Consider the following 23,796-nt stretch of genomic DNA (forward strand, 5'->3'; position numbering starts at 1 on the left):
CTCACTGCAACCTCTGCCTCTTTGCTTCTGCTGTCCATTACAGTAACAATGCCCACCTTGTCTTTGATGGTTGAGTGTTGCCACTTGGCCTCTGCCACTTTAGGATCCAATTATTCCCACTGTATTTAAATTTTGTAGTTGAGTGACTGCAGTTCCCACTGTAAGATCTGGCATACAAAGAAGAGCAATTACAGAGCTCTTCAAGGATGCAGGTGCTCCACTCACAAATCTATTTCACAAGGTATTGGTGAAGGACATATCTTCCCGGCCCTCCCAGCTGGGATGGGTAGGTCTAAAGTGACTAATCCACTCTAGCATCTTAATCTCCCTAAGCCCTTGGATCCCTTCCTCTACATTAAACCAAGGGAGATCAGGCATTTCTAGCTCACACACAATGGGTCATCTTTTGATCCACATTTCAGCTAACCAAACAAATAAACTATTAGAACCTTTTCTAACACCCTGAGTTGCAACATTAAATGCAGAATCACTGCTTAGTGGGCCCAAATCAGTAAGTTCAGGCTGATCCAACTTTATGTTCCATCCACCATTATCTCATACCCTTAATATCCATTCTCATGCCTCTTCTCCAGATTTCTGCCTATGTAAGTCAGAAAACTAAAGCAATTCTTTTGGAATGTAGTGCACCTCCTCATGGGTCATACTCTGAACCTCATCTCTAGGAGCCTACTGGGACTTTAGTTACATATCTAGAAGCAAACGGGTATTGGGAGTGGGTCCTGAGGAGAATCGACATTGTCTTGCCTGGCAACTGCCTCAGGAGAGGCCATCACTGTTGCCTCAGGTAGTGCATGGTTAATCTCCTCAGACAGAGGTGGAAAGGCTGATGGCAGTATGGGTGGAAGAGAGGATGTTGCCACCACTGGGGATGGGGAAGCTGTTTCCTCTGGTGGAAAAAAAAAAAAAAAAAAGGCTCATGAGAGTTTATAAGCTCGGTGTCCCCAGTTTCATCTGGGTCCTCCCACATGTCCCCATTCCAAGTTGCAGGGTCCCATTCTTTTACAGTCAATGCCCTCACTTTGACAGCAGACATCTGATGAGACTGAGCATCCAGCTTTCATTGCAGATCAGCCACTCACATGATAAAAGCTTGTGTCTGATTTTCCACAATTTCAGCCCTTTGTCTACAGGAGATAAGACTCTCCCTCAAGGCAATCTTAGAAGAGGCTCAGTATGTGCTTCTGGAGCTGCAAGTTAGAATCCCTGAACTCATCCTTTACTTTCATTACCTTGTCCAGAGAACTAAGTAGAAACCAACCAACTTTATTGTATTCCTTGGTTCTCCACATATGATCAAAGGTATTATGTACAGAGTCACTAAACCCCTTGCCCCTCATGAGTGGTGAATCAGGAGTATCAAATGCATCTATTTTGCATAACTCTTTAAATAGTTTGCACTAAGGACTATCAGCGTTCTCCATACTATTAGAAGTAGAGTACTTAGCATTTTTGGATGTCATTAGATGAAGCAGTCAACTCCGGAAACCCCAAAATGCACTAAAGAACTCCATCCTTAAAATTCTGTCTGTGACCAAAGGCCCAAGAGCCCCTGGTAAACCACTGGTGTAAGTACAAGAGTCCAAAAGCTGAAGAACTTGGAGTCTAATGTTTGAGGGCAGAAAGCCTCCAGCACGGGAGAAGGATGAAGTCCAGAAGGCTCAGCAAGCCTGCTCTTTCATCTTCTCCTGCCTGCTTTACTCTAGCTGCACTGGCAGCTGATTAGATGGTGCCCACCCAGATTGAAGGTGGGTCTGCCACTCCCCGTCCACTGACTCAAATGTTAATCTTTGCCAACACCCTCACAGACATACTCAGGAACTATACTTTGCATCCTACAGTCCATCAAGCTGATACTCAATATTAACCATCACAAGGGTTGAGAGTTAAAATTGGATAATAGGCCGGGCATGGTGGCTCACGCTGTAGTCCTAGCATTTTGAGAGGCTGAGGTGGGTGGATCACTTGAGATCAGGAGTTTGAGACCAGCCTGGCCAACATTACAAAACCCTGTCTCTACTAAAAATACAAAAGAAAGTAGCTGGGTGTGGTGAGGCACTCCTGTAATCCCAGCTACTCAGGAGGCTGAGGAAGGAGAATCACTTGAACCCGGGAGGCAGAGGTTGCAGTGAGCCAAGATTGTGCCACTGCACTCCAGCCTGCACGACAGAGTGAGACTCCGTCTCAAAAATAAATAAAATAAAATTGGACAATAGTTTTCTCTGCCTAATTAGAAGTCAGTCTATATATCTGATGTGTTGGGAGGGTTATTACCCCCCAGAAAAGGACTTCTTTAATAGATGAAATAAAATGAATTCGTTACAAGACATTGTGGAGATGTTGCTAAGCCCTTTAATTTTTGGAAACTCAGTATAATTTTCATCAGTTCTTGTGAAATTTGATTTATGCTCATATCATCTTCCAGAGTGTTGGCTATGCCTGTGTACTACCTTTACCACTAATTACATAATAGTTTTTCTTTAAACCAATCCAGTTTTTTACTTTAGCTCCATCCTAAGCAATAATATCTATGAAATCACAGGCTTGCAATGTTGATTACTTTCTTTTTTCTAAAACACATTAAAATAAATAACAACTTGTTTAAAAAAGTTTTAAATGCCCATACATCACCTAAAATCAGTTTGAACCACCAGTGGGAGATATATATATATATATACACACACACACACACATACATATACAGATACATATATATAATATCACAGTTTTTGAAAGCACTGAAAAAACCAAGCAGATTATTGACTTTTTTTTTTTTTTTCTTTTTTTTTGAGATTGAGTCGCTCTGTCACCCAGGCCGGAGTGCAGTGGCGTGATCTCGGCTAATTGCAACCTCCGCCTCTCAGGCTCAAGCAGTTCTCTTGCCTCAGCCTCCTGAGAAGCTAGGACTATAGGTGTGCATGACCACGCTCAGCTAATTTTTGTATTTTTAGTAGAGATGGGGTTTTACTATGTTGGTCAGGCTGGTCTTGAATTCCTGACCTCAAGTAATGCATCTGCCTAAGCCTCCCAAAGTGCTGAGATTTACAGGCGTGAACTACTGTGCCCAGCTGTGACTTTTTGTTTTCTCTCCTCCTCCTCCTCCCTCTTCTTCTTGTCCTGCTGCTGCTGATGACAACGATTCTCCTCCTTCTCTTTCCTTTTCCTCTTCCTCTTCCACTTCTACTTCTTCCTCATTTATTATTATTATTATTATTTTGAGACAGTGTCTTGCTCTGTTACCCAGGCTGGAGTGCAGTGGCATGGTCTTGACTCACTATAACCTCTGCCACCCAGGTTCAAGTGATTCTCCTGCCTCAGCCTCCCAAGTAGGTGGGATTATAGGCATGCCCTCACACCCGGCTAATTTTTGTACTTTTTTAGAGACAGAGTTTCACCATGTTGCCCAGGCTGGTCTCAAACTCCTGACCTCAAGTGATCTGCCTGCCTCAGCCTCCCAAATTACTGGGATTACAGGCGTAAGCCACTGTGTCCAGCCATTTCTTCTTATTTTTTAATGTAATAGAGATGGGGTCTCACTATGTTGCCTAGGCTGATCTTGAATTCCTGGGCTCAAGTGATTCTTCTGCCTCAGCCTCCCAAAGTGCTGGGATTATAGGCATGAGCCACTGCACCTGGCCAGGTTATTGATTTTTTTTTAACACTTATTTCACCATCTACTAAAGAATAAAATTATTCTTGGTTAAGTTGGTACAAAATTTTCAGAGTAGTTTCTGTACTTGTGTTGTGATTATTGGAAACTAAAAATTGTGCATATATACAGACACACATATATACATATATATAATATATATATAAAAACACACACATATATACATATATGCCTAGATAAATAGTGGATTATATAAACTTTTATTTGGAATATAGCCAGCCGTTTTCAGTTGCTTAGGCAGTCAGCATCACGTATTTGAGGGCTACTATAAAGACACCATTATTTTATACTTGTGCCTTTATTCTTACTCACAAGCAGTATGAAGAATGATAATAAATAATTAACAATCTGGAACTTCTGGGTTGTGAAGTATTTTTATTTTATGCATCTGTTAGTAATAATCTGTTGTTTATACTAAGTTTATAGTAAAGTAAATACTAGAATATGGTTCATTTAAGTATGGTTTGCCTAATGGGACATCAGAAAAAATTCATATAAAGAAAGATATCAATAGTTTTCACATTCCTTGTAACAAAATGATCTCTCTGATTTTCTACTATACATATATCCCCATCCATTTAATATTTAAACAGATGTGAACAAATGGAGAAGCTTCTGGAGAGGTCATTGAGAGCCCATGTAACATCTCTACACATAGACTCATAGAACTTGTATCTGGAAGGAAGCTTAGAAATCACTTTGTTCCACTCCCTTGTTTTATTAATGAGAAAACTGAGGTCCTCAGACTAAGTGATTTGCCCAAATACGTGCTTCTGGCATATCCACTTTGTCATATTTATGCAGTTGGGAAAGTTTTAGCTTTTCTTCCTCTTGGGGAAATAGTGATATGTTCAGAAAGCATTATGTTGTCCCATCTGTGTCCATTTTTTTGTGAGGGAGACAATTTTTTGGAGTACAATGAAATAGCATCCACTTTTATTTTAAATTACAGAAATTCCATGGTCAACCAACTCCACTTCTAAGCCATTTTTGAAATACAGTCAGTTAACATTAATTTTTGGTGGCACAGAAGAGACTTTATAACTACTATTATTTGTATAAATACAAAATTAACCTGCCAAGCACAGTGGCTCATGCCTGTAATCCCAGCACTTTGGGAGGCTAAGGTGGGTGGATTGCTTGAGGCTAGGAGTTCAAGACCAGCCTGGGCAACATGGCAAAACTCCATCTCTACTAAAAATACAAAAAATTAGCCAGGCGTGGTGGTGCACGCCTGTAATCCCAGATACTTAGGAGACTGAGGCATGAGAATTGCTTGAACCCGGGAGGCAGAGGTTGCAATGAGCCAAGATCACACTACTGTACTCCAGCCTGGGTAACAGAGTGAGACTGTCTCAAAAAAAAAATTAACCTATTGAATTGGAGAATTAGCCTATTGAATCAGGAATTACATGTGTTTCTAATATACGTGAACAAGAGAGAAAAACATATTTTTCTAAGCAATGTCAAGACACAATATAATTTCCATTTTTATGGCAAGTAAGTATACGTACATTTAAACATTCCAAGTTCTTGATTTTTAATCTACAATTATGTCTAATAACAATAGAACAATAAATACTAATATATAATAATAAACTGTTAATAAGCACTATATAGTAATGAAATAATAAAAGCTGATAATCAAATGTAATAAAAGAACATTTTCATATTAATGCATAATGAAAACTGTATGAAATAAGTTACCTAAAGACTAAACTGGCCAGGTGCAGTGGCTCATGCCTGTGATCCCAGCGCTTTGAGAAGCTGAGGAAGGTGGATCACTTAAGCCCAGGAGTTGAAGACCAGCCTGGGGGACATGGTGAAACCCTGTCTCTACAAAACATACACAAATTATCTGGGCATGGTGGTATACACCTGTAGTCCTAGCTATTAGGGAGGCTGCAGTGGGAGGATCACTTGAGCCTGGGAGTCGGAGGTTGCAGTGAGCTATAATCATGCCACTGCACTCCAGTCTGGATGACAGAGAGAGACTCTGTCTCAAAACAAAACAAAGCAAAAAATGAATAAGCAGAGCTGTTCTCCTGAAGCATCAGACCAAGGGCCAGAAAAAAGAGAAACTTCTGTGCAGAAAAGTACTGCCCTGGCCGCAATAGTTTCCTTGGTTTGCTTTCCATATTTGCAACCGTGGTATAAAACGATTAGCATGTGTCAATGACAAATTAACAGGTGCAGTGACGCATGCCTATAATCCCAACACTTTGGGAGACCGAGTCAGGAGGATCGTTTGAGCCCAGGAGTTTGAGTCCAGCCTGAGCAACATATCAATACCTCGTCTCTATTAAAAATAAAAAAATTAGTGAAGCGAGATGGCATATTTCTGTGGTCCCAGCTAGTAAGGAAGCTGAGCGAGGTGGATCACTTGTACCTGGGAGGCTGAAGCTGCAGTGAGCCATGATCATGCCACTGCACTCTAGCCTGGGCAACAGAGCGAGACCCTCTCAAAAAATGAAAAGAGCAAGCCAAGAGGTAAAGGTTTAACTTCATCTGATACCTAAGCAAAAACTCAAGAATAGCATAGCAAGTGCCATAGAGACTTTACCTATGAAGTGAAAAATAATTTCAAAGGAAGGACAGCTAATTTTGTGTTTGTAATAGGTTTATACTGGATTGCTCCACAGCTTGTTGGTAAAAGTCACTTTGAGCACTTAGAGAACACATCTTTATACTTAGTGTGTTCCCATTTAAAAAGTGTTATTACTTTTTTTTTGAAACCGAGCCTCCAAGTAATTCTGAGTTCTCCCAGGCCAACAGAAACTGAGACAGGGAAAATGAACAACCATCATCCCCGGAATGCTGTGATTTGCCATAACCAAGAAGGCAAGTAAGTTTTCACAGTGCAAAAGACGTTGCCAGTTGTTCATTCTTCTGTTAATGCTACCAGAGAGTACATATTCTAAATCTGTTCACCTGTGTTTTGAGACTCAAAGCAGCTCTAAAACATGTACATTCTTTCCCGTCAAGTTCATTTATCCATCCATCCATAAACATTTATAGAATCCTGCTATGGGCCATCCATTGTACTAAATGCTGTCTGTGATGCTGTTCTCACTTAAACATTGAGCAGAGATGATTCTGTAAGAGTTATGATAATCCTTCTGTAGTTCTCCTGTGGTGTCCCCAGAGAATACCAGGAGATTAGAGGCCCCTCAAATGAACACAATATCCTGCCAGTCTCTGCAGTGTGCATCATTTGTCATTGACATAGGGTAGTCATTTTGCACCATTGTTGCAACTATGAAAAGCAAACCAAGGAGACTTTTGGAAGCTGGGCAATGCTGTTCTGCATAGGAGTTTCCTTTTTTCTGGCTCTTGGTCTCAGGCTTCAGAAGAACAGCTCTGCTTGTTCTTCTCTTAGCAATAAAGAACAAGGTCCCACCTTCAATTCTCTCCACTGAAAGCAGTAGAGGTACCCGCAGGGGAGAAGAATTCTGCGCATTACCTGTTCTTGCTCCCTTCTTGGATAGGGCTGTGGCTGTGTCCATTGCTAGTGTCTTTGGTGGCTGATATGGTTTGGCTGTGTCCCCAACCAAATCTCATCTTAAATTGTAGCTCCCATAATTCCCACATGTTGTGGGAGGGACCTGGTGGGAGGTAACTGAATCATGGGGGCGGTTTCCGCCATGCTGTTCTCGTGGTAGTGAATAAGTCTCACAAGATCTGATGATTTTATAAGGGGTTTCCACGTTCACTTGGCTCTCTCATTCTCTCTTGCCTGCTGCCATGATTGTGAGGCTTCTCTAGCCACGTGCAACTGTGAGTCCATTAAACCTCTTTTTTTAAATAAATTACCCAGTCTCGGTTATGTCTTTATCAGCAGCATGAAAACAGCCTTCTTTCTTCCCAGAGTGAATTAGTGAATACAAAGACTTCAGCGAGTTACATGCGCTTCATTTCTGCCTCATAGTCATTATCTTTAATACGTTTAACCCTTTAGTTGTTTTGTTTGTTTTTTTTTTTTTTTTGAGATGGAGTCTCGCTGTGTCGCCCAGGCTGGAGTGCAGTGGCGCGATCTCGGCTCACCGCAAGCTCCACCTTCCGGGTTCACGCCATTCTCCTGCCTCAGCCTCCCAAGTAACTGGGACTACAGGCGCCCGCCACCACGCCTGGCTAATTTTTTGTATTTTTTAGTAGACACGGGGTTTCACCTTGTTAGCCAGGATACTCTCGATCTCCTGTCCGCATGATCCGCCCGCCTCGGCCTCCCAAAGTGTTGGAATTACAGGCGCGAGCCACTGTGCCTGGCCCCTTTAGTTGATTATTAAGCATTTCTTCTTTAGGAAAGCCTTGTTTAGTTACTGTCACCGCTGTGTAATGCCAGTTACTTCAAAGTACTTTGTTTTTGTTTTTTTGAGAAAGAGTCTCACTCTGTCACCCAGGCTGGAGTGCAGTGGCGCAATCTTGGCTCACTGCAACCTCTGCCTCCCAGGTTCAACTGATTCTCCTGCCTTAGCCTCCCCAGAAACGGGGACTACAGGTGCGTGCCACCACAGCCAGCTAATTTTTGTATTTTTAGTAGAGACGAGATTTCACCATGTTGGCCGGGCTAGTCTCAACTCCCAGCCTCAGGTGATCTACCTGCCTTGGCCTCCCAAAGTGCTGAAATTACAGGCATCTGTCACCATGCGGGGCCCTCAAAGTACTTTGTTTATCATAAGTGTATTCATTCCATTTACCTACATGCTGTATAAAATTTGTTATAAACCTGATTAAATTGCAAACTCCTTGAAGACAGGCACCATGTCTGCTTTTCCTGTGTCTACGGTAGAGAGGGTCTGACCCAACTTATTACTGTTGTATGAACTGTCAGCAAACAAAAAGAAAAACAAAACAAAAGAAACCCTAATATCTTGTGGAAGGACCTTATATTCAATTAAGGATTGTAGGAAGACCTGACTGCAAAATGGTTTGAACTTTTGAGAAGTGAAATGCTTTGCTGCTGCCCAGCACTTTTTTTTTTTAAGCTCTCATATCACAACAACTTGGCTCCATCACAATTAATCTTATATGGTAATGCAGTGACAATGAGATGATTTCTCTGGAGAATCTATGCTAATACTATTAAAATGCTCTTACAATGTCAAAGTGATTGCAGTGTATGCATGTGGGGACTGTGCTTATGCGATTATGATATTATACTGATGGACGATTACCATAGGAAACTACTAATTCAACCCTGCAGGGACTTGCGTTATGAAGCCATTATAACATGAGATTATAATGACACAATAACTTGGATGCACATCCGTGATGTGAAAACCAAAAGCTAATTGGAATGCAAGTCATATTTCCATTAAATTGTAATTAAACACTGAAAGCAATGCTTGTTTAAATTTGAGACGGAGACGTGCAATCCAGGAATGAAAGTTGTGGGGAAGGAGTGCATGGCGAATGTAAGCTTAGAAGTATCTAGAAACCATTTGCAACTCTGCCCTTTAGTATTTACTGGATGTGAAAGCTGTCACCAAAGGTGCTTCTCCAGATTTGCTCCCTTTCTGCTGGTCCTCTAAAGCAAGCAAAAACAGCAGTACCAAGACACAAGAAGCATGGGTCCAATTTCCATTCCTATCACAACCGCTAACATTGACAGCCTTTTTGTTTCATTTTTGAAGTGGGCATAAAGCACCTTACCTCCCTCAATACAAGAAACTAAAGCACAATTTTTTTCCGTGAATAATAACCTTTTTTATATACAACAAAATTAGTCCATATTCAAAATCAGACAGAACAGATAAGTGAAAAGGGAAAAAAGATTTTAAAAAAACCTTAAAAATTCTATCCCCAGAGATGACCTATATTAGCATCTCTGGGTATTTTCTTTCAGACTATTCTCTATGCATAGTATCAATGTATTTTTCTTCAAAAATTTGCATTCTACAACACTTTTAAAACCTACTTAGTGATTCTTCTCACCCCTTCCAGTCGCAAGATCTATTTCTTATCCAAGAGATTCCAGTTGATAAGTTTTGTTTGTTTTTTAAAGGTCAGCTCAAGCTGGATGATTTTACGTGTCACTTGGGCAAGTATATTTTACTATTAGAGAACCATACTTGCAAAGGTTTATACTCTGCATATATCAGTTACGGGGTGGGTCTATAGTAAATTCTTCAGATTCTACTAGCAGTGCTATAGCTACTCCACATTTGTCTCTGTTTAAGGAATCAATGGGGCCTTTGAGAAATCATAGGGCTCTAATTTGTTCTCAAACTGATAATTATTGTATGGTTTACATAAACATAGATTATTTTTAAAAAACTAGGAACATTTAGGAACTACAGAACTTGTTAGATACACCCCTACATCTGCTAGTTCAGACGTTCTAAGGTCACACAGCAGCTCGTATGTATTCTCTCCTAATTATGACTCAGAGTAGTTCTTGCTCCTTAGTTTAAATATAGTTGAGTTTATGTTATTAAGTATTTGCTTTGCACTTAGATATGCTGTATATTTCAGAGTTATTTATTTATTTATTTATTTACTTATTTGAGACCAAGTTTCTCTCTCCTTAACCCAGGCTGGGGTGCAATGGCACCATCTTGGCTCACCACAACCTCCGCCTCCTAGGTTCAAGCGAGTCTCCTGCCTCAGCCTCCCGAGTAGCTGGGATTACAGGCATGCGCCACCATGCCTGGGTAATTTTGTATTTTTAGTAGAGATGAGGTTTTTTCCATGTTGGTCAGGCTGATCTCGAACTCCCAACCTCAGGTGATCTGCCCACCTCGGCCTCCCAAAGTGCTGGGATTACAGGCAGGGGCTGCTGCGCCCAGCCCAGAATTATTTTTATTACCCCTTCTTGCAATGACCAAATGAAGAAGAGACAATTTAAATTACTAGAGTCTTATTTTTCTAATTAGGAAAAGGAAAGCACACTGCAGTTAAAGGGCTTGCTTCGTGTCATTCAGTGAACAGTGGAATTGAGATTAGGTCTTCTGGTCCTGGGTTAGCATAGCCTCTTTTTTAGGCTAAGATGTGATGTTACCTTGGATTAATACTTCCGTATAAATAGAGACAAGAATAACTAATTTTGATGTTTATACTAAATACCTACATAGCTTAGTAAAACGAACATTGGACAAGTTGAGAGACTGGGTTCTAGTTTAGGCTATCTGACCTTCAAAAGATTAAGGATTCCATTTTAGCATCTAAAAATGAAGTCATGAAATTAAACGATCTCCATAGTTTATTCCAGCTCAAAAATTCTAAAATCAAATAGTATTTAACATTAATTGAAATGCAAATATTTTCATTTTAAGCATTATACATTTTAATATTTAATAATATATTGTACCTACTTTAGAAACCATTAATCTCAATTCAAAACCAGTTCTTACTTGGATGGCATTTAATAATTTGACATTTTTTAGCAGTAGATTTGTGATTTGACTTAAACTTTTTTTTATTTAAGAAATTTATTAAAATCATTAAAGTTGCAGATATAAATCTAATCAAAAAGAGATGAAAATTACAGTCTTTTTATTTTAAATAGAGTCTCACTCTGTTGCCCAGGCATCCTACTGCAACCTCTACCTCCCAGGTTCAAGCGATTCTCCTGCCTCAGCCTCCCGATTAACTGGGATTACAGGCACCCGCCACCATGTCTGGCTAATTTTTGTAATTTTGATAGAGACGGGGTTTCACCATGTTGGCCAGGCTGGTCTCGAACTCCTGACCTCAGATGATCTGCCTGCTTCAGCTCCCAAAGTGCTGGGATTATAGGCGTGAGCTACCGCGCCTGGCCAAAAATTACAGTCATTCGATATATCAGCAATATTGTTAAATTACAGTTAAAACTACAGTGAAAGGAGATTTTTTGCTTGCATAATTATATAAGTATGTAGATAAATCATTGTGTCAAATAATATTTTAAATATATGATTGTGAATTCTTAGGAAGCAGGTGATAGCAATGATTGAGGTGCTCAATTAAGCTATGGTGCTAGACAAACCTTTCTAATATTTTACTGCAGCTTATTTTTATGGGGAAAATATATAAGCAAATTAAATTTAAGCAAATTAAATATAATTAAATTCCTTTATATTTAATTACATATATAATTATATATATATGAGTTAATAAAAATTTGTTATTTGATAGTGGAGATTTTTTCTGTTTTTGCGAGACTTCTTCTCTAGAGAATTTAGAATTCATTTAGAGTATTTTCTCAGCCATCTCAAAGACCAGGAAAGACTGATTATTGCTCTATGACACATGTAGTCGTTACAGATTTGCCCTTGACCCCATTGTAGTAAATCAGCTTTCAGGAGTTGAAATTAGCTGTTTGTTACCTTACTTTTAGTACGTCAAATACTAGTCTTTCCCCAAAACACTTCTCTCTGTCAGGTGCCACACTTTCTTAGGACCAGAAAAAATTTGTTACTTTGAGTTCTTTCCTAGACCATTAATAAAGGCTACCTCTAAAGCAATTTTTCTCAAACTTGGAGTTCCACAAACTCTCAACAAAATTTTGATTTTCTTTTTGTTTTTATAATCATCAAACCATTTTAAGCATATTCTGAATCAATATACCTATTTTATAACCATATATTGCCCTAGGGTTTCTTTATATGCATTTCCATTACATTTTAAGACTTGAGTGATACCAAATTATTACCTGAAATAACAACATTTATCTTTTTCATGACTTTTTTTTCCACACTGGGGTCTCTGTTTTACTGGAAGCCATGACCGTATTTCCTAGGACTTTTTTTTTTTTTTTTTTTTGAGACGAAGTCTTGCTCTTGTCGCCCAGGCTGGAGTGCAATGGCATGATCTCGGCTCGCTGCAACCTCTGCCTCCCGGGTTCAAGCGATTCTCCTGCCTCAGCCTCCCGAGTACCTGGAATTACAGGCGCCTGCCACTCTGCCCGGCTAATTTTTGTGTTTTTAGTACAGATGGGGTTTCCCCATGTTGGCCAGGCTGGTCCTGAACTCCTGACCTCAAGCAATCCACCCGCCTCAGCCTCCCAAAGCGCTGGGATTACAGGTGTGAGCCACCATGCCCAGCCTTTTCCTAGACTTTCTGAGAGGTGGTTGGATTGAGAGAGCAGTGGATAATCTGTCAAAGTGGTTTACTTCCTTTATTTATTTCCTTTATAAGAAGTACAGTTGGTTTACAAATTAAATCATATATGATGGTGGCGTGTATGTTTGTTTTCCTGAGTCTGACTTTAGGGTTTGTTTATACCAGTATCCTAAGGGTAGAGTCAAGAGTTAAGACTTGTTGTGAGTTTTCTAGTCTTTGCAGTTTTTCCAGCCCTGCGATTTGTATTGTGTCTTCCACATAATCTACTCTTTTTTTTTTTTTTTTTTTTTTTTGAGACAGAGTCTTGCTCTGTTGCCCAGGCTGGAGTGCAGTGATGCAATCTCAGCGTACTGTAGCCTCTGGCTCCCAGGTTCAAGCGATTCTCCTGCCTCAGCCTCCTGAGTAGCTGGGATTACAGGCATGCATTTCCATGCCTGGCTAATTTTTGTATTTTTAGTAGAGACGGGGTTTCACAATGTAGGCCAGGCTGTTCTCAAACTCCTGGCCTCAAGTGATCCACCTGCCTCAACCTCCCAAAGTGCTGGGATTACAGGCATGAGCCACCGTGCCCGGCCACATAATCTACTCTTAACATTACCTCCTTAAGATTGACGCCTGCTGGGCGTGATGAGTCATGCCTGTAACCCCAGCACTTTAGGAGGCCGAGGCAGGCAAATCACAAGGTCAGGAGATTGAGACCATCCTGGCTAACATAGTGAAACCCCGTCTCTACTAAAAATACAAAAAATTAGCTGGGCTTGGTGGCAGGTGCCTGTAGTCTCAGCTACTTAGGAGGCTGAGGCAGGAGAATGATGTGAACCCGGGAGGCAGAGATTGCAGTGAGCCAAGATTGTGCCACTGCACTTCTTCATACTCCAGCCTGAGCGACAGAGTGAGACTCCGTCTTAAAAAAAAAAATACTGATGCTCACTCATCTCTCAAGCTGAGGGAAACTTGGAGACAGAGGGAAGAACTCAGCCAAGCTCCTGATAAACCACTTAATTAAAGCTAAGAGATTATCATGATAAATTGGGATTCTTGTCCTGTGTTCTTTTATAAGAAACAGGTGATGCATATTTTCTTTTCTTTTTTTTTTGGAGACCAAGTCTCGCTCTTGTCACCCAGGCTGGAGTGCCATGGTGCGATCCTGGCTAACTGCAACCTCTGCCTTCCAGGTTCAAGGAATTCTCCTGCCTCAGCCTCCCGAGTAGCCAGGATTACAGGCGGGTGCCACCATGCCCGGCTAATTTTTGTATTTTTAGTAGAGATGGGGTTTCACCATGTTGGCCAGGCTGGTATCGAACTCCTGACCTCAGGTGATCCGCCCACCTCGGCTTCCCAAACTGCTGGGATTACAGGCATGAGCCACCACGCCCGACCAATGCATATTTTCTTTGGCCCACATTTTAGGTGTTTATTAATAAGTGTTGGTCGGCTCCCAAAGGAGAAATCTCAGAAGTCATGGTTGTTATACTATTTTTAAAGGTCTCCCGCGGGATGCTTATGGACCTATAGCAGTGGATTCTGCCTTTAGTGAAAGTGGAATACAGCTCATCATCCTTGTCTCAATAATAACCCCATTTCCTCATTGGTGAAATGGGAACAATAATAATAAAAGTGGATTTTATCTCAAAGTACATCCGATGATCTGGTCTTCCACTGTTTTTGATGACTCACCTTCTGTTGATCCCTTGCCTACTTCACCGGTACATTAGGAGATTTAATTAAAGTGTGTAGAGGATCTAAGTTCTTCAGAGAAACACAGCATTATTATGGCAGATAACACTTCTGATCTTCCATAATCTCTTGAAGGTAATGAAACCACCAATATAGAAAGCTGAGGGTTTAATATGGTCAGAGTTTTATGAAGACACATCCATACAATACTTTATGAATAGTGGTCATCGTTGTCAGCTTGAGAGTTCAGAATTCAATTCCTAGGAACTTTCTAATTGTTCTAAGCATTTTGATTTAACTTTTTTCCTGTCAATAAACACATTCGAGGGATCAGTTAAGTATTCACGTCATGCTGGTTTCACTCAACTTTGAAGGCTTTCCTATTTTGTTTTCAAACTATGATTATTACAGAACTTCTGTAAGTTGGAGCAGTGGGGAAAAGAGTATTTATCCAGGCTTGTGTTTCCCTTGAAACACAGTCCTGCTTTTAAGATCCCTGAGGAACAAGGAAAATTACTTTTGTTTCCTGACTCGTCTCCTGGTCTCCGGTTTCTCCAGCTTTCAACCTGTACTCCAACTGCGTAAAATGATCGCCCTAATATAGTTCTCATCCTCTGGGCCAAGCCCTTGTGTCAGTATTTTTCACTGTAAGCTAATGTGCAACCTACAATCAGCCTTTACGGGATGCTTTAAAGTCTGGAAACATGTTCCTCTTGCTCGTATCATCAGAATGTCTCTGTGACATGCCACCTCCTCCAGGAAGCCTTCTCATTCCTCCAGTATCAGTGAATGTTGTCCATACCGATCTCACAGGGCACTTGCTTTGTACCTGTATCCATCTATTTTTATGCTCCTGATAAAGACATACCTGAGACTGGGTAATTTATAAAGAAATGAGGTTCAATTGACTCACTGTTCCACATGGCTGAGGAGGCCTCACAATCATGTCAGGAAGGGAAGGAGGAGCAAAGTCACATCTTACATGGCAGCAGGGAAGAGAGAACTCGTGCAGGGGAACTCCTCTTTATAAAACCATCGGATCTCGTGAGACTTAAACACTATCACGAGAACAGCATGAGAAAGACCCACCCCCATGATTCAATTACCTCCCACTGGGTCCCTCCATGACACATGGGAATTGTGGGAGCTACAATTCAAGATAATATTTGGGTGAGGACACGGCCAAACCATATCAGTACCTCTCTCCTAACATTTACTGCACTCTGCTTTATATCGTAAGTATCCTATAAATATATAAAAAACAATGAGTGTCTCATTGAATGCTTCGCATATATGGGCTAGGCACTGTGTTGGTGGCTCCTCTCCTAGGGCCAGGATTGTTTCTTTTTCATCTTTGTTTCCCTGCATATCTTCAGTTGAAGTTATTAGATCCTCAGCAAACATTTGCAGCATTAAATTGAAATGTATGCAGGTGAAATTAGCACATGTTTGGAAAGCTGATTTCCTTGTATTCCCTTCCTATGCCCTGAGAACTTAAGACCCAAGTTGCCCCCTCAGATCTGTAAATCAAAGCAGTTTTTCTTAATATTTCAGGAAGCGTAAAGATCGTTGGTCACAAGCCTATAAAGAGGACATAATGCCAATGAAAACATAGGCTTGCTTGTGGCTGAAATTACATTCCATCAGTGTGGAATTGAAGGGTAGATGGAACAGAACCAAATATTTGCTTGTTGGTTGAGCAGACATTTATTGAGCATCTGCCTCTGTGCAATTGGTGTTTGTATTAGTTCATTGTCACACTGTTATAAAGATACTACCCAAGTCTGTGTAATTTATAATGGAAAGAGGTTTAATTGACTCATAGTTCTGCCTGGCTGGGGAGGCCTCAGGAAACGTAAAATTGTGGTGGAAGGGGAATCACGCATGTCTTACGTGGCAGCAGGAGAGAAAGGGCGAGTGAGAGCAGGGAAAACTGCCTCATAAAACCACAAGATCTCGTGAGAACCCACTCACTATCATGAGAACAACATGGGGAAAACCGGCCCCATGCTCCAATCACCTCCCATCTGTTCCCTCCCTCAATATGTAGGGATGATGGGGATTACAATTTGAGATGAGATTTGGGTGGGGACGCGGAGCCAAACCATATCACTGTTATAGCTTAGAGTTGTACATAGTGTTCCAAGTATGGGAATAGAGTTAGTTATCAAAACAAAATCTAGTTACAAGTACAACTCTCCTTTTCATCAATTATGGTGTTGAGTTTCCCAGACAGGTGTCCAGGCAGGCAGCAGACCAGAGCAAGGCAAGGGCTAGAGTCAGAATGGAAAAGTCTCTGAGCTCCCTGCTAGTGGCTGTCAGACCTTTTTCTGTTATAACTACCATTTTTTTTTACACCAAACAGGCTAGGTTAGACCATCTAAAAACAGGTACCTGCACTGATTGTTTGTTTGAGGCAGAATTTTGCTCTGTCACCCAGGTTGCAGTGCAGTGGCACCATCTCAGCTCACTGCAACCTCCGCCTCCCCTGTTCAAGTGATTCTCGTGACTCAGCCTCCCAAGTAGCTGGGATTACAGGCATGGGCCACCGTGCCCAGCTAATTTTTGTATTATTAGTAGAGATGGGGTCTTGCCATGTTGGCCAGGCTGGTCTCAAACTCCTGGCCTCAAGTGATCTGCTTGTCTCTGCCTCCCAAAGTGCTGGGATTACAGGCGTGAGCCACTGCACCTGGACTGATTCTTTTAAACTCTGGATTAGCAAAACATAGTAGCCGAAATCGAGACTTTTCTCAGAGAGTCTACCGTGTGATCTTCAAAGGACCTGGGGAGACTTGTGTGGGAAATACCTTTTAGATATACTGTATTGTTATTTGTGCAACTGCATCATACAGCCTTTCTGGGATTCAAAGTTTATTTAAAAATTAAACGGCCTTAGCAAGAAATTCCTATGGATGGTCTATACATTTAAAACATTTGCCTAAGAGACATTATCCAGTTTTACTTCTTATAAACGAAGACCTATGGCCATGAGTCACCTGCAGTAATTTTACTAAGTATTTTTAGTTTTCTGATTTTCAGTTGACTTCCACCAATGCAGATAGGAAATGTCTTTGGAGATGAAGTCACTTGCTGTTATTTTTTTATATGCTCAAGATTCTGGCTCTTACACGTCTCCCCTTATCCATGGTTTTGCTTTTTGTGGTTTCAGTTACCTGTAGTCAACCACAGTCTGAAAATATTAAGATATTTTAAGACAGAAAGAGAGAGAGGAGAAACCACATTCACGTAAGTTTTATTCCAGCATATTGTTATAATTCTTCTATTTTATTATTAGTTATTGTTGTTAATCTTTTACTGTGCCTAAATTATAAATTAAACTTTATCATAAGTATGTATATATGGGACAAAAACAGTCTCTACAGGGTTAGATACTATTTGCGGTTTCACGCATCCACTGGGGGCCCTGGAACAGATTTTCTTTGGATAAGAGGGCACTACTGTGGATAGTAAGGGAAAGTTAAAAAAACAAAAACAGAAACAAAACATAAAAAGGCTATGTATTCCTATGTAGTTGGGTACAGAAGAATAATCTAAAATAGCCCATTTGCTGCCGGGCGCAGTGACTCGCCTGTAATCCCAGCACTTTGGGAGGTTGAGGTGGGTGGATCACCTGAGGTCAGGAGTTCGAGACCAGTCTGGCCTACATGGTGAAACGCTGTCTCTACTAAAAATACAAAAATTAGCCAGATGTGGTAGTGGGTGCCTGTAATCCCAGCTACTCGGGAGGCTGAGGCAGGAGAATTGCTTGAACCCGGAAGATGGAGGTTGCAGCGTGCAATTATACTCCAGCCTGGGTTACATGAGTAAAATTACATCTCAAAAAATAATAATAGTAAAATAAAATAGTATATTTGCTGCCTTCTGAGAACTTGGAGTGTGAAGATACAGTAAAGTTGAAAAACCTGGCTTCAAAATCCAGAGCCCAAACACTTTTGGAAAAACATTTTCCATGCTTGTTAATAATTTTTAGCTCTTCCGATTTGGGAAAATAATGTGATATTCCATAAAAGGGCTGTGCTGTGATCTCAGAATTATCTATTGTCAGAAATATATTAAATAAAGATTCCAGGAAAATGGCCAGGCATGGTGGCTCATGCCTGTAATCCCAGCACTTTGGGAGGCTGAGGCAGGCGGATCACTTTAGGTCAGGAGTTTGAGACCAGCCTGGCCAACACGGCAAAACCCCGTCTCTACTAAAAATACAAAAATTAGCCGAGTGTGGTGGCAGACACCTGTAATCCCAGCTACTCGGAAGGCCGAGGCAGAAGAATCACTTGAACCAGGGGGGCGGAGGTTGCAGTGAGCCAAGATCAAGCCACCGTACTCCAGCCTGGGTGACAGAGCAAAACTCCATCTCAAAACAAAAAACTTCCAGGAAAACGTTTAGCTCTTTTTTTTTTTAATAACTTTTAACCTCTATTGACTACACATTTATGTTGTTCTTTTCTAGTGTTAATTCCACTTCTATTTATAATTTCTTTGCTTCTGCTTTAATTTTTGTTTTCTTACTTTATTATATGCTTCCTTTGTGGATAAAGCTGGACTAAAACAAGCAAGCATCTAGATGTTCATTAAATACATACTGTGTACCAGGCACTGCAGGGAACTGAGGACTGAGAGGCAAAAAAGATGTGACTCACCCCAACGAGCTCAAAGTCTGATGGAAAAGACATAAAACAGAAGAAGGTAGCTGCGTGCAGTGGCTCATGCCTATAATCCCAGTACTTCGGGGGCCAAGGTGGGAGGATCCCTTGAGTCCAGGAGTTCAAAACCAGCCTGGGCAACACAGGGAGACCCCTTTCTCTATAGAAAATAAAAAAAAATAGTTGGGACTTGTAGTCCCAACTACTCAGGAGGCTGAGGTGGGAGGATCACTGGAGCCCAGGAGTTTGAGGCTGCAGTGAGCTACGATCATACTCCTGTACCCCAGCCTGGGTGACAGAGTGAGACCCTATCTCTTTAAAAAAAAAAAAAAAAAGCCAAAAAACAAAAATCAGAAGAAGTGCATTATTAAGGTGAAACTTGAGGTGCTATGAGAGTACGTAGAATTGACATCTTACCTGTATTGCTTGAGCAACAAGGAGGAACCACAGGACAGTCTTCTAGTTAGGAAGAGTGCTGAAGGCCGAGTAGAAGTTGGCCAGGACTGGGAAAGGGTTAGGGAGGCAGAGTGGGAGTGAGCTGGATTTGCAAGCTGGGAGCAAAGAGGCAGAAACCTGCTCAGAGACCTTGGGACAGGGGAAAAGATGTGAAATCCACGAAAGGGCAGGTGAGTGCAGAGTGCGTTCACAGGGTACTATCAGGCTCTGTGTTCAGATTTGTTTTTTAAGATTAGAAGAAGACTCAGGGAGAGACACATTCATGTCTGCGTTTTAGAAAGAGCACTGTATAGGCTTCCTAAGGTGGATTGCAAAGCCAGAGAGACTGCTGAGAAGCTTTTACTGGAATCCATCTGTGAGATGATGGCGGTTCCTACTAAGATCGTCACTGTGAGAATGAAGGGGAAAAGATGAATCAAAGAGCTATTAAAGTGGAATTTACAGGATTTAGAAACTGAGTGGGTGTGGGTGAGGCAGGAGTCTTGGATGAAATCTGAGTTCATTCTGTTGTTTGTTTGTTTGTCTCTGAGAGCGTGAACATGGCTCATTATAGCCTCGAGTCCAGGCTCAAGTGATGCTTCTGCCTCAGCCTCCTGTGTAGCTGGGACCACAGGTGCATGCCACCATGCCTGGCTAATTTTAGGATTTTTTTTTTCCTAGAGATGAGGTCTCACTTTGTTGCCCAAGCTGATTGCAAACTCCTGGGCTCAAGCAGTCCTCCTGCCTCAGCCTCCCAAAGTGGTGCTGGGGTTATAGCATGAGCCACCATGCCTGGCTGTTTTTTGTTTGTTTGTTTGTTTTTTAATTTAAATAAGAGCATTTGTAGATGTTGCATCAGAGAGAATGTGAAAAATGTAGAAATGTCATGTAAATTACTAAGTGCTGGGCTTGGCACATGGTAATTTTACAATAAGGTTGCTATCTATTGTCACTGTCGGCTAAACTGGTCTAATTAATCTTAACAGAACTCTGTATGAAGTGCTGTTCATAGTCAATATTTGGCATTCTCTAAGCAGACTCAGGTTGGAATTGCAGCCTTTCAGTCCAGGGGCAAGTTCCTTAACTTTTCTTGGCCTTACTTTCCTCATAGAATATCAAGCCAGCAATGCATTCGTGAGAATTTGAGATAAGAGATGTAAAGTGCTTTAAGCAACACAGTAGAAGCTTAGTCAATGAACAAAAGGCATTATTGTTGGTTCCCAGCCTCCAAGTGAGGCCACAGGACTCTTATCTATCTTTGTATCACCCATAAACCTTACCTGCCTCGAATAGCATCTTACACTTATTAACTGCTTAATACATATTTATCAAATCCATAGTAACTTTTTATTTCATCTTGTTGAGGCTTTTCACCCTCCATTAAAAAGGTTTCTTGGGAGGGAGCGGTGGCTCACGCCTGTAATCCCAGCAGTTTGGGAGGTCGAGGCAGGCAGATCACTTGAGGTCAGGAGTTCAAGACCAGCCTGGCCAACACAGTGAAACCCCATGTCTACTAAAAATACAAAAATTAGCTGGGTGTGGTGGCGGGTGCCTGTAATCCCAGCTAGTTGGGAGGCTGAGGCAGGAGAATCACTTGAATCCGGAAGGTGGAGGTTGCAGTGAGCCAAGATTGTGCCACTGCACTCCAGCCTGGGCGACAGAGCAAGGCTCCATCTCAAAAAAAAAAATTCTTCTTATGGTTCTATTCTTGAAAAAGGTTTTTTTCTATGGTTCTATTTTTATGGTTTATCTTTACTTAAAATTTATTGTTCTTGATTCTTTTTTTTTTTTTTAACTTAAAAATGATGACTGACACTTCCTAATTTATGATAAGGAAGTTCCCTTCACAACACCCCCGCCTCCATTTCCGCTGCTAACCCCTCACATGAGTGTGTTCAAATGAGATCTTGTTCCTGGTCTGGCTTAACTGTGATAAGAATTATTCAGGCCCTGGAGCTTTTTCCAGAATTGTCACTGGGCTTCAAGACTTCCACCAAAGTCAAAATCAGTCAGCGATGGACTACCTCAAACAGCTTGAATTAAATTAAAATGAACCATAGCACTAGAAAGGCATGTAATTTGATCTGAAATATTGCTCAGGAACAGTATCAAGTCTCAGGCAAGACAGGCAATTAGCAACTTTGTGATAATAAAGAATTTGAAATAGCTCTTGAGTTCATAACTCGTTGCCTGCCTGTGTGTTTTGGTTGGGGGATTCAAAATCTATATTTTACTATTTTACCTGTGACATTAGTATAAGCATCTGATGGATTTACACTAGTAACATTGATCTTTTCCCATTTTACTCCCTTTTACTGATTATAAATGTTGTAAACATTAAAAACTGGAAAATACATTAAATTGTAATGAAGGAATAAAAATGGTCGATCTTCACTCCTCCCGCTCAAAGATAAGCTTAACATTTTAGTATCTCTGGCTGTTAAGTCCTATTTATGTGTAGATACATGCATTCCGTATAAACTTTTATTGCACTTAAAATACTTAAACTAGTTTTGTGTTTTGCTTTTTCAGGTAATAAGAGCATTTTTCTTTATTTTCCTCATTTTTTTCTTTACATCAAAGAGCATACAGAATATAAGAGCATTTTTCTATAATGACATAGACATTTGACATAGACACATGTCTAATGACAATGACATTTTTCTATAATGACAAATATTCTTTGCAAATATAATTGAATGGTTGCATAATGTTCCATCCTGTTTATATGTAAACTTTCCTATGTTATAAGACATTTTGTTGCCATTCTATATAATGCCATAATGGACTCTTTGAGCATAAATCTTTCTTACACGTGTCTAAATATTCCCTTAAGAAAGAGTCTCACCAAAAGAGTAATATTTTTAAGACTTGGGATCCTTACTGCTAAATTACTTTTCAGACAAGTTGGGCAAATTTGCACTTTTGCCAGCGTTGTGGCTAGGAGGTTGTCATACCTCCACGCTTACTACAATCTTCCTATTTTCACGTCGAGTCAGTGAACGGGCTTTATTTGTTGTAACTGTCTCTCAAGTGATGCTTTCTATTGGATTCCCACAATATGACTACTGCTAACTTTTAAGGACTAAGTTACAATTTTAAATGGAAAGATTTTTTCTTGAATGTGAAGCTAGATATCTATAAATAAAAAATCGCAATTGGTTATTTGGTGTTTCTTGCATTGCTAGTATAAGTTCCTTAAATATTATATAGATATTATTTTTATTATTTAGCATTTATCCCACGATAAAACTGGAATCATGTATGCCTGATACGGATTGACTGTGTCCCCACCCACATCTCACCTTGAATTGTAATGATCCCCACGTGTCAAGGGTGGGGTCAGGTGGAGATAATTGAATCACGGTGGCGGTTTCCCGCATACTGTTCTCCTGGTAATGAATAAATCTCACGAGATCTGCTGGTTTTACAAATGGGAGTTCCCCTGTGCAAGCTCTCTTCCCTGCTGCCATGTTAGTCATGGCTTTGTTCCTCATTAGCCTTCCGCCATGATTGTGAGGCCTCCCCAGCCATATGGAATTGTGAGTCCGTTAAACCTCTGTCCTTTATAAATTACCCCGTCTCAGTTATACCTTTATTAGCAGCCTGAGAACAGACTAATACAGTCCTTCTCCCCCACCATGTTTTGGGGCTTATCTGGGGATAGTAATTCCTAATAAATACTTTCTTCTTTGGCATTTGGACCTCTGGACAGCTTTTTGAAATTTGAACAGTTTTCTATTATGTTGTGCTCTCTGGAATTTATACAAATAAAATACACTGTGCTTCAGGTTTAGTTTATAGAAGTGAGAATTTTATGTACGTAGCTTCTATTCTCTTCATTTCTCACTAAGAAGTCAACATTTAAACCAGACTTCATGTTTGTCTGGACATAAAAGATAAAGTAATTATTTGTAGAGTAATTTAATCGAGTAGGTCTTAGGGCATAGCTCTCCATATTACATACCCAATTTCCTTGCAAACTTCAACCAAAAAAAAAAAGGAAAAAACTTTATTGGAATTTTAGAGTTAGAGCACATTGTACTTTATTCACTTTGGAATAAACCGTTTGGCTCTTTCATTCTTTAATTAAGGTATAAACTAGTTATTACACTTTCCTTCTCTCTATTCAGCTCAATTGAGCCTCACTGATGCAAACTAAACACTAGATACTATGTAACTATTGGGGATAAAGGAGACCTTCTGCCCACCCCACCTCTAACCTGAGGAAGCCCCTGATGAAGTCAAAGGAAGACAAGTCCACGCAGTGCTGGGATATACTGTGGAACC

General features: G+C 40.6%; 1 protein-coding gene across 6 annotated transcripts in view; it reads left to right on the plus strand.

Moving 5' to 3' along the window:
- PTER (phosphotriesterase related) overlaps positions 1 to 23,796 on the plus strand; it is a 77,176-nt gene that overhangs the window by 12,638 nt on the left and 40,742 nt on the right. For 3 of the 6 annotated variants that reach the window (XM_063670434.1, XM_054436191.2, XM_063670432.1), the window contains one exon: positions 17,577 to 17,653. The exons of the other annotated variants lie outside the window; for them this stretch is intronic. The gene's annotated coding sequence lies outside the window, so the exon portion shown is untranslated. The remainder of the gene's footprint in view (positions 1 to 17,576; positions 17,654 to 23,796) is intronic. 6 annotated transcript variants of the gene reach the window in all.

This window comes from Pongo pygmaeus, chromosome 8, assembly GCF_028885625.2.
Source record: "Pongo pygmaeus isolate AG05252 chromosome 8, NHGRI_mPonPyg2-v2.0_pri, whole genome shotgun sequence".
In the NCBI taxonomy this organism is placed as follows: Eukaryota; Metazoa; Chordata; class Mammalia; order Primates; family Hominidae; genus Pongo; species Pongo pygmaeus.